Here is an 11,743-nt window from a genome sequence, read left to right as displayed (position 1 = left end):
ACTCCTGTTTCCCTTCAGCCAAAAAATGATGGAGTATTTAACATTCTTCCTCGATGAACTATAATCAAATGATCACAATAATTTATAATCCTACTCGTGTTTCCCTTCAGCCAAAAAAATAATGAGATGGTGAAATACTCCACTGCTATGTAAATATGCAACATTGACAGTATCGACTTATAATAATACTCGTCCTCCTTTCATCTTTAACAATGAGGAAAAATAAAGGTTGAACCTAGCTGAGCACTCACGTGTGAAGTCAAAAACTCATTTCCGCTAAAGCTGTGAAGGTTCACAGCACACAGGCACAAATACACATACACAGGGAGAGGGGCTAAATGTTACTCTCTCTTTGCCAATTTATGTGACACGGTTTAATTTGGTATAAGGTTTAAAGAAAGAATTTTTTTTTTTTTTTTTTTAATTTGTGATCTAAAACAAACATTAAACATTTGTATGATTATAAATCGTTTCATTAAGAGTGAAGGGAACTTCAAAGTTAAGTTATTCATATTTATAGAAAAACAACTTCTTTTTAGGACAAATTAAAACGGAAGGGGTATCACATAAATTGAGACAGAGAGAGTGATAGCTTTTAAAATAGTGACTAATATTTAATAGCAGGCTTAAAAGTAGCTCTTTACCTATTTCTCCCGAAAAGTTGTGCCTAATTTCCTTGCGGCAATTTGGAGGATTGCCCTTCGTTGGGGGTGGTGTTTAATTTTTTCGCTTAAATTGGAGGTCTTTAACTTTTGTCCTTCGCTAAAAATCCCCTGATTTCGTGTTCGAACCCCTGCTCAGTCAAAATTTTTAAAACAACTCGCAAGGTAGAGTTTGGATTCGCAAGATAGAGTTTTGAAGGCCTTCAAAACTCTGCCTTAAGGCAGAATTTACATGGGCAGAGTTTTGCAAAATTCTACCTTGCGATTTTTTTTTTAATTTTTTTTTACTGAGTTAGGGTTCGAACCCAAAACTTCGGGGTATTAGGCGAAGGGTAAAACTTAAAGGCCACCAATTTTAGGGACAAAAATTAAAGACCGCTACGGGGTATTAGACGAAGGGCAAAACCTAAAAGACCACCAATTTGAAGGCCAGAAATTAAAGACCATCCCAAATGAAATGAAGGGATAATCCGTGCTTAAAAAAAAAAAACCTCATAGTTTAAGTGGCCCAACATAAATTAACCCCAAAATATCACAAAACCAATTCAAATAGCCCATTTTGATGTTGACATCCCAATTTGTGGCGGGTCCCAATTTGTGGCGGGTCATTTGCACCATCAAAGGCTCTGGTCTTTAATTTTTGGCCCTCAAATTGGTCGTCTTTAATTTTTTCCCTTCCCCTAATACCATGAAGTTTGGGTTCAAATCCCGGCTCAATAAAAACAAAAATCGCAAGACAGAATTTTGTAGCAAATATTCGGTTCAAAGTTAGGCCTAAGGTAGAGTTTTGCTTGCGAATACAAACCTCTGCCTTGCGAAATTCCTTCTTTTGTTTATTGAGTTAGGGTTCGAATCCAGAACCTCGGGTATTAGACGAAGGACAAATAAAAAATTGCGTGGATTGCCCTTCCTTTGGGGTGGTCTTTATATATTGCTCCTCATATTTGTGATCTTTAAGTTTTACCCTTCACTTGAAAAGGTGGGCGAATACTGAAGTTCTGGGTTCGAACTCCCGCTCAAGCATAAAATTAAAAAATATTTTCACAATGCAAGGTTTGGACGCGTGTCTGCCTGCACCGGCATAACCTTGTTAAAAAATAACTAAAGTTATGCCGGTACAGTCATAACTATGACTTATGGGCAGACTTTTAGTTATGCCTTTAACTAAAAGTCTGCCCCATAAAGCATAATTTTTCGTTAAGACATAGTTTAGTTATGCCTTATGGGGCAGGCTTTTAGTTAAGACATGACTAAAAGCCCCATAAGGCATAACATTTCCTTAAGAAATAGTTTTTGCCTTATATGACAAACTTTTAGTTATGCCTTAAGGAAAAGTTTCGCCTTATAGACATACTTTTAGTTATGCTTTAAAGGGCAGATTTTTAATTTAAGACATAACTAAAAACATGCCCCTAAGACGGAACTTTTCCTTAAGGCATAAACTTTGACTTATAAGGCAGAACTTATAGTTATGCCGGTACGGGCATAACTTTAGTTATTTTTTAACAAGATTATGCCGGTATAGGCAAACACGCGTCCAAGCCTAGCTTTTGCCTTGCATTGCATTGTGAAAATATTTTTTAATCTTATGCTTGCGCGGGGGTTCAAATCCAGAACATCATGATTTCTATGCAAAGCTTAGAATTGCAACGCGAAGGGCAAAAATTAAAGACAAACAATTTGAGGGGAACCAAATAAAGACCTCCCCAAAGGAAGGACAATCCTGTGAATTGCCCAAGGACAAAAATGAATGACCAGTGCCTTTGATGGACTATCCGCAACAAAAATATGATTTGTGGCCCCACAATTCAAAATGAGCCCAAATATCTCTAAACCAAGTCCAAACCCGAAAGACTAGTGATTTTTTACCTATAAATAGCCCCTTCATCTTCCTCTCGGCGCTTTCTATTTTAGCACAGTAGAAGCTTGTAACCGAAACAGAGACTTATCTTGTTATCTTCCAACTTACTCCTTTGTTGGTTGTTCCTGTGAGTTCACTGTCCAACAAGACATAACTTCTATAGCGGCACATAATTTTTGAGATATTATAATGTAAAAATATAAACTTACGACTCGCGAAAAAGTAGTTTGTCTTGAGGAGCAAAAATTAATGACCAGCACAAAATAGGTACAATCAGGGGGTCATTTGCACAAATGTCCCTATTTCAGGGTGGTCTTTAAATTTTTCCCTTCGAAATTGTGATCTTTAATTTTTGCTCTTCAGCATTTTTAGCGCGACAAAATTTAGATGTCGCTCGGCATAACTTAAGTTCATGCATAACTTAATTCCTACAAAACTTGTGTTGAGTGAGACAAAAGTTCAGTTTTCAAAAATAAAATATTACAGAACTTATGTCGTACGAAGCATGTTTGAAATTTTTTATTACATAAATAACAACAGTAAAAATTGAAGACCGAAAATGCCTTTGAAGGGAATCCGTCAAAAAACTTCATGTTCATTCCAATTCGTCTGGCCACATTCCTTCAAAAGGACTGTTCTTTAATTTTTACCCTTCAAAATTAAACTTATGAATATTAGATTCTTCAAGGGCGAGGGCGATATTATGGTGAGTAACTTATGTGCCTCAATTTTGAAGGACAAAAATTCCTCGATTTTGAAGGGAAAAAATTAAAGACCAGCCCATTTGAAGGACAAAAATTAAAGACCAGCATAAAATATTGACAAAAGTGCAAATGACCCAACACAATTCGAAATGACTTTTTAGAATTGAGCAGTATAAAAAAGAACTCATTCTAAATTAGTACTCCCTCCGTCCCAATTTATGTGACACTTTTCATTTTTTGAGAGTCAATTTGATTAAAATTTGAAGCAAAATTTGATTAGATTAACTCAATATTTTTAGATGAAAATTTATATACTATTTGAAAACTACATGAAAAGTATTATAAGTTACAACTTTTCTCATATCAATTTGGCGAAAAAATACATCTTAAAATATTGGTCAAAGTTCATATAGTTTGAATCTCATAAAGCGAAAAGTGTCACATAAATTAAAATAGAGAGGGTAATAATAATTTTAAAATATTTTTTTTTTAGCTAAAAGGACAGTTAAAATGAAACGGATGAATTACTTTGTAAAGGTTGCTGTATTAGCATTATTGCAACCCTAAAAGTAGCTACCTTGTAATCATTAGTACCAAAAACGAAAAAAGGCCATTGCACTCACGGAACTAAAAACTAGATGAGGAGAAAGCAACGTAGCCATCTTCACGGAGTCCGGAACCAAAAAAAAAAAAAAAACATTTTGAACCAAAATATCTTAACAAAAAAAAAAGTTACCAAACTATCTTTAGCGCAATAATTTACTGCGCTAAAGCAGTTAACGGGGACGGCTCCGTTAAGTATTATAGCGCAGTAATTTACTGCACTATAGTGTCCCTCCTTTTTTTTCGGCCCTTTTGGTTAACCCTTCTTCCATTACACTTTTTAACGTATTTTGACCATAGATTAATCATGCTTTGGGACCCCGAAACTTCAATATTTTATATAGAACCCTACTTATTTTTGTGCGATTAATAAGTTAGGATAAATACATCAAGGATACACAAAAGTTCGGATGACCGTTTTAGTGGTTGAAAAGTGCTCGAACGCCATTTTTGTTTGAAGGCTCGGTGACATTAGCTTGATGTTCTTTACGAATACTTAAACTTGTTCATTAATAATTAATTAAAAGTTAGTCAAAATGGCAGCATTCATACAAAAAAAAAAAAAACTTAATTAAATTGCATCATTCATAACCTTGAGTAGATGAAAATACTTAACATACTAATATTCTTCAAAATAACTGCATAATCATAAATTAAACTTAAAACTAAAATTACAACATTCTTAATCATCATCAGAGTACAAGTCCTCAATATCGTCCTCAGAAAAATATTGGCGGTTTCTTAAGACACATCTTTTTTCTGTAGCAGTTAGTTCTCTACCGGTTGATGATGCTTGTTCTTCGGCCAACTTTGGCATGTAAAATCTACATCGTCTTGCCAGCATTCTGTTGTTTTCTTTTCTAATCCCTTGCACGGTAAGCTCGCAGGTTTCTGGACCTACTTGAGGCATGATTAAGGAGTACCTTGTTGGGATTGGAGCGTTGAGATTTTTCAAGTCACGAACAAGACGTTCTGATTCGGCAAGCCGATGTGATCATTCTCGGCGTAAACCGCAATAATATTCCCGCGGATCTGAATATTTCACACTGCAGAAATCATCATTACGCTCTATAAAAAGGTGGGGATTTAGCTCATCTAGTTTGAAATCACTGGTATCGTTCGAAAAACTGCTATGATTTGAACTCTCATCATCACTGCTATTTGGTTCTTTTGGAAGGAGTAAAGACCAAGCTGAGTTTCTACTACTTGACATTGAATATGGTGTAGTCTAATAACAAAAGAAAGGGCTACTTATATAGTTGCAAACCCCCAAGTGCCCTCGGGGAGGGGGGAAGGGGAGGGTCTTTAATCTTCATCGGACATTTCACAGTCCGAATCCCACTTGGATCTAAATCTTGTGCTACCATGTATACCATATTCTACCCTATGGTAATGTATTTGCATCCGATTGTTCTCTTCGCGAAAATGATTAAGAGCCAAATTAAACTCTTGTGGAGTTCCGCGAGGCATTGACATAGCACGTTTTTTTGGGCGTTTAAGCCCTACTGACGCTAACTTGTGCTGCAGCCTCCCTAACACGCCAATCCCACTCCTCTCTCATTTTATTATTGTATTCTCGATTGAATCTATCGTTAGGGTTATTTGAGTAATGAAAATAATCATCATCTAGTTCCCAGGTTCTACCCATTGCTTCAAATATGTTTGCTGGAGTGAACGATATAACACGACTAATATCTCTAAATTGGTCAAAAAATGACATAGTAACTCAATTTTGTGTGAAATGTTGTGTGGTGGGTAACAACTATTCGTCAAACTACGTTATATAAAGTTTGATTCGAATCATGACGTTTTTCTATTTGACAGTTGAGGTGAAGATGTGCTGCAGGGGTATAGCGCAGTAAAATAGTGCGTTATACTAGTATAACGCATTAAATTACTGCGTTATACTGTCATAACGCGGTATTTTACTGGGTTGTGACAGAATAACGCAGTAATTTACTACGCTATTCTGATATAACGCAGTTATTTCATGCGTTATGCAACACTCCGTTCTTAATTTGATTTGACGTAACATTGCAAGACACTGTAATTGCATGCATGCGTTGGTTCTATATTCAAACTTCAAATCCTATTAATACCGAGTTCGTATAAGGCAAAAAAAGCAAAAAAATTGAAGTTTCATCTAGTTTTTGCATTTTGTATTCCTCCTAAATTATTCAAAATATGGCAGATGTTCCAAGAATTAGAGTTTCTTTATTCTGGGACGGACAAATTATATTCGACGAAAATAATTTGCGCTATGATTCTTCCCCAAAATACCACGTTATGTTTGTTGACACCCAATTTTGTCCCGCCTCTTCTCCGAAATACCTATTTACGCTTCTAATATTTTTGGAAAATATATATATATATATATATAGATTATATTTTACTATAATTACTAGCCTCTTATCAATACCGACGTTTCATTATTCTATTACAGTTACTAGCCATTATTATCATTATTGTTATTATTATTATTATTATTATTATTATTATTATTATTACCATTATTATTATTATTATTATTATTATTATTATTATTATTATTATTATTATTATTACTACTATTATTATTATTATTATTACTATAATTCACAATTTTTATCATTTCGGTATTTTACCAGCTTACGCACACGCATCGCATTTATCTTTGCATAATTAGATAATAGTGTTTATTTACTGTGAATTTTCGAAATACTATTGCATGGCTATTACAACGCCATTTTTATCTGAGCACTAATAATTGCATATTTTATATTAAGTAATATTTTAACACAATTTATTTAAATAGGTCTTTTATTTAAATGTAGTAGCTCAATCAACTCATACTATTTTCGGACCAATGTACAAAACCAGTCCACATTTTAATTCACCTGGCATCATTTTAATTTACCAGCCCAATTTAATTCACCCCAGCCCAAATAATTAACCAACATTTTCGGACCAGCCCATTACCCATTAAACCCGGTCCAGCCCACACCACCAACCCGACCCGACGGCCCAATTCGTTCAAAACAAAAAGGAAACCCTTAGGGTTTCCTTCCATTTTTTCAGTCGCCGCTCTTGTCTCTCTCCTTCTTCCCCCTGTTCCCCACGCCTCTGTCCCCCACTTCCCTCTGTCCCCCACGCTCCTCTCTCTCTTCTTCACAAAGAAAACCCTAGCTCAAACCCTAATCGATCCTATAAATAATCGTTTTGCCAGTTGAATAAGGGGCTCTCGCAACCGATCTAGGAGTCACCTAAAGTTTTCCAAAATATCAAATTTGCAGTTCGTTGTGATAGTTAAAATTATCGAATCAAAAAATACTCAAACAATTTTTTTCGTCTGCTCTGTTGTTGCTGTGAATCCGAGCCTCGCAAGTGTTATATCCCGTATTTTCGCATATTCGAAAAATTTGAAATAATTTTGACTTGTAAGAAATAAGGTCATATGTTGACTATAATTAGTATATGTGTGTAGTTCATGAAAAGTGTTGATGCGAAAATACGGAGGAAAGCCGAGGGCAAAATTGAAATTTCGGAAATTAATTTCGGGAATTTCAAACAAGATCCTTAATTAATTGGGCTCAAAAGAATTAAGAGAAATTGAGGCCCAACTTAATAGGGGTGGCCGACCATGAAGCCTTGGCCCAAGCCCATGTTATTAATTCATCATGTGATTAATAATTATAAGAAGAACAAACCTTCAAGAAAATTCTTGAAACAAAGCAAAAATTGAAGAACACCCAAGGGGCCATTCGGCCAAACCTTTCAAAAAAAAAGAAGAGAAATTCCAAGTCCTTCAACTTCAACCCAAAAATCTTGTTCTTCTTGAATTCTTATTAAGTTCAAGACGCTCTCCGACGTGGTATAATTAGTTAAGCGAGAGGACCACGTTTGCGGCAAGTTGAAATTTGAAGATAAAGGTAAGATTTCTATTCTTTTATGTTATGGAATGGGTATAGATGTTATAATGATTGGAATTCTATAAGAATGATGGAAGTGTGATGTGTGTGTGCATGGCCGTGTGTGTGATTAGGTGTGTGCATGGCTGTGGGTTAGTGTGGTGAATGGGAAGGTGAAGTGAAGTTCATTTAGTATGTTAGTTGTGTCGTTGTGACATTTATGACGTAAATAAAGGGTTAACGAGCTAAGTTGGTATTGAAAATGGTTGTATGTTATTATGGGAAATTATGTGATTTTTATATAATTGTGAAAGTAAGACTCTAAATGTGAATTAGGGTTGTTGTTAATGAATTTGGAAGGAAACAATGCTAGTTGTTAATGTTGTGGCAATTGTGGAGGTTTGGAAAGAATATGGAATTGGCGGGAATGCTTGAATCCATGAGTATTGCTTGAAATGCTAATGAATCATGTTTGAATAATCTTGAATTAATTGATGGATATGGAAAATGTTAATATTAGTTTGATAACGGGAAGTTGGAATGAAAGTTGTTGAACTATGTAGTAAAGAGAACTATTTACGTTATAATGCGTTTTGTGATGATTTTGATGTTGTTGGCATTGTTGGGTTGTTGTTGTTGATATATTGGGCCGAGCTAAGTCTCGGGGATGCTATATGTATAGGGGAAATGATGCCGAAATTTCGGTAGACAAATATGAATTTAAGTTGAATTCTTAGAAGCTATAACTCACAATTAGTAAATGTGACCAAACTGTAGATTTTGGACGAAACGGGAATTGAGTTTGGGCGAGCGTAAGGCGCAAGTAAGGTATGTAAAGCTATCCCTTTTCTTCTTTTGGCATGTCCTAGTTATACTAGGTTGAGATTTGAGCCTCGGGGATAATTCTGTTCTTAGAAATCCGAGTCTGATTTTAGGTACTATTCATTCAGTGTAATTGAATTATAATTCTAATGTTTTGTTGGAAAACTCTTCGAACATCCATAATTTGCACAAATGTGATAGAATCGCTTTGAAACCTACATGGATGACTCCATAGAGTCTAATGTTCGTAATTTATATCCGCCACCTCGACTTGACCCGAGGTGGGCCCACTAGCCCCGAGACTTCCTTCGTTTGTCTAACTTAATCTACTTCCGTACGATATAAAGATGGGACTTTTGCCTATGAATCTAAAACTCCGTTTGATTTGTTCCATAAGTTATTTGAAAGCTCCTAAATGTGAACGACTCTGAATTTTCAGAAAATGGCTTATGAAGTATTTTTCGAAAGTTTTGTAAATTTAAAGGCTCATATTTTTGTGTATACTAATTCTGGCAGACTCGATACCTATTTTGAACCGTCTGATCTCAATACATATATATATATATATATATATATATATATATATATATATATATATATATATATATATATATACATATGTGTATTTATTTGTCGAGTCTTGAAATTTAATTATGTATATGCATATGGTTTCCGCACTACTCTGCTCGTGCCTATTATTATGATATCGTTCGCCGGTTCCCGGGCCGGTTCGTGATCGTGCGCACCATGATAAATTCGGCAGTATGATGTGTTATGGTTCCCGAGACCTCGCCATAGGGTCGGGTTCCGTTTATGGAGTTATGATGTGATATGGCTTATGATATGTTTGATGATATGATATGTTGTGATCATATGTTGTGTTCGGGGTTGTACGGAGATTTGAAACCTTCTGGAGTATGATGTGTTGTGGCACCAGCGTCGGAGTGGTGACCACGTTCCTGAGCCTTATGCATGATTTCTATTTGCATTATGTACATGTGTCTTCAGTACAAATTTCGATATTTTGATCCGGTATTTTCTCTCTGTACCCTTCACTTCAGTTATAGTTTGGTTTTCTGTATCTTATGCTTTACATACTCAGTACATCTTTCGTACTGACCCCCTTTCTTCGGGGGCTGCGTTTCATGCCCGCAGGTACAGAGGTTCGTGATTTGCCAGTGTAGGCCACACATTCTGCTATTACAGAGTGCTCCTTTTGATCCGGAACCCCTACATTGGTACACATCTTTTGTGATGTATATATTTCTGTATATTTGATTATTTGGGGTACGGCGGGGCCCTGTCCCGCCATATGATTCCGTTATAGTTTGTAGAGGCCTGTAATCATATATGTGGGTAATGGGTTACGTGTGTGTTCGTTTGTCTATGATCTGCGTCTTAATGCGGTCCCGTTCACTATTATGGCCAAACGACCCATTTGTCTGTATACGTGTATGTATCTGGCGATGTATATTCCGCCAACCTATCAGATATGGATACGGCCAAAATGGCCTGTATATTTGTATATATGCATATGTTCGGCGATGTGCATTACGCCGCCTCTTTTGGCTTTGATATGATATTTTTGTACACGCGACCGCTTAAGACAATGTTCGTCTTCAGTTCTGTTTAAAATGATGAATATGAAATCTGAGTAAGCTATAAGATGACGATTTGATATGTATGTCTGTTTGGATGTCCAAGTAGGGCACCAGTCACGGCCCACGGGGCTGGGTCGTGACAGCAAGCTCGGATTTGGTAGTTTCGAGGGTGAATCGGAGACCCCTTCGCCTCACTTCGCTGCACCCGAAGAAGGTAAATCCCATTCCTTTCCTTTTAAGTTTTGTATGTTTATGTGCTTTTTATGGTTTAGTTTGATGTCTAGCTTAGCTATTGTAGTTAGATAAGTCATTATTACGTTTTAGCTTAGTTTAGATATTGTCAGATGCTGCTGTTGTTATTTAGTTCAGCGTGTGTGGCTTAGTTTGGATAATGTTTATTTGCATGCTGATAATTCAATCTAATAAAGGGTACGGATTTATTTAGGTTTCATTCCTAGTTAATTTGGTTAATGACCAGTTAAGCATGTATAATCACTTGTTGTTTATAGTTGTTTATGGTTGTTTAATTGAGTTAGACCTAATCCAGTATGAACCCGTCTAGGTCGTTCAGGATTATTAAGGGCCTGTTTTAGATGATTTCAGTCTGTTCAGTATCAGTGGTCTGTGTTGTTAATTCGCTATTGGGTTTAGTATCTGAAGATCTCGGAATATGTTTCTTTAAAGGGATATAGGAATTTAAATTCAGTTCTGTCCCTTTTGTTGGATTCTATATTTAAAAGAAAAAAGGAAGTTTTCAATTTGTCGAGGTTGTTGTTTCCTTACTGTGATTCTGGCATTTCCCCTGCCTTGAATGAAACTTACTTGCCATGGTTTTCATGCATGATGTTGCCTTCCTGTGTTTGTATGAAATCAGTTAAGTGCTCCCCTCCTTGGTATGTTATAAAAATCTAAAAATGAGTGTTAAGGTTAACCTGTGTGACCAACATTTGAAAGATAGGAGACAAATCGGTGAAATAGAATGTCTGAATCAGTAGGGAATAATGTGTGACTAGTTAAAATACAAGTAGTTGAGTCATGATCTCAATCACAAGCTGTTTCTTTTTTTTTTTTATTCTGGTAACTTGAATGTTATCATTGAGTAAGTTTAAGTAGGTTCTGTTGCATTCATCTTGAAGATGAGGAAGTGACTGTCATTATTTGAGTTGTGTGAAGTTCCTATTTTTGAACATGTATGATGAATGTGCCTAACAAAACTGACCCTTTGATGTGATTTCCTTCTTTGTATCTTTACTTCTTTGTTGTTATCTTACTGGTTGAAATACACAGGCTGAGAATAAAAAAATGCTGAAATCTTTTCTTTTACACTCTCAAATGTGTTAATAAAGAATTTCATGAATACCATGTTGATTCTGTTCATGCTAAGACTAAAACCATTATGTTCCATATGTCTTTTTGTTGATTGATTAAAGAATGAGGGACTTGTCTGGCCCTTATCTTGGGCAATATTGATTTGATTTGGTTCATTTGTCTTTGACCATTTATCTAGGGACATAAACAGAGAAGGTCCTGAATGGTTGAGGTTTGGTCTGTGTGTGTTGGAGTTCATAAACCTAAAATGGGTTTTAATATTCTAAAGGTTGTT

The sequence above is a fragment of the Lycium barbarum genome, chromosome 10 (assembly GCF_019175385.1).
Source record: "Lycium barbarum isolate Lr01 chromosome 10, ASM1917538v2, whole genome shotgun sequence".
Classification (NCBI taxonomy): domain Eukaryota; kingdom Viridiplantae; phylum Streptophyta; class Magnoliopsida; order Solanales; family Solanaceae; genus Lycium; species Lycium barbarum.
This window is presented reverse-complemented; position numbering follows the sequence as displayed.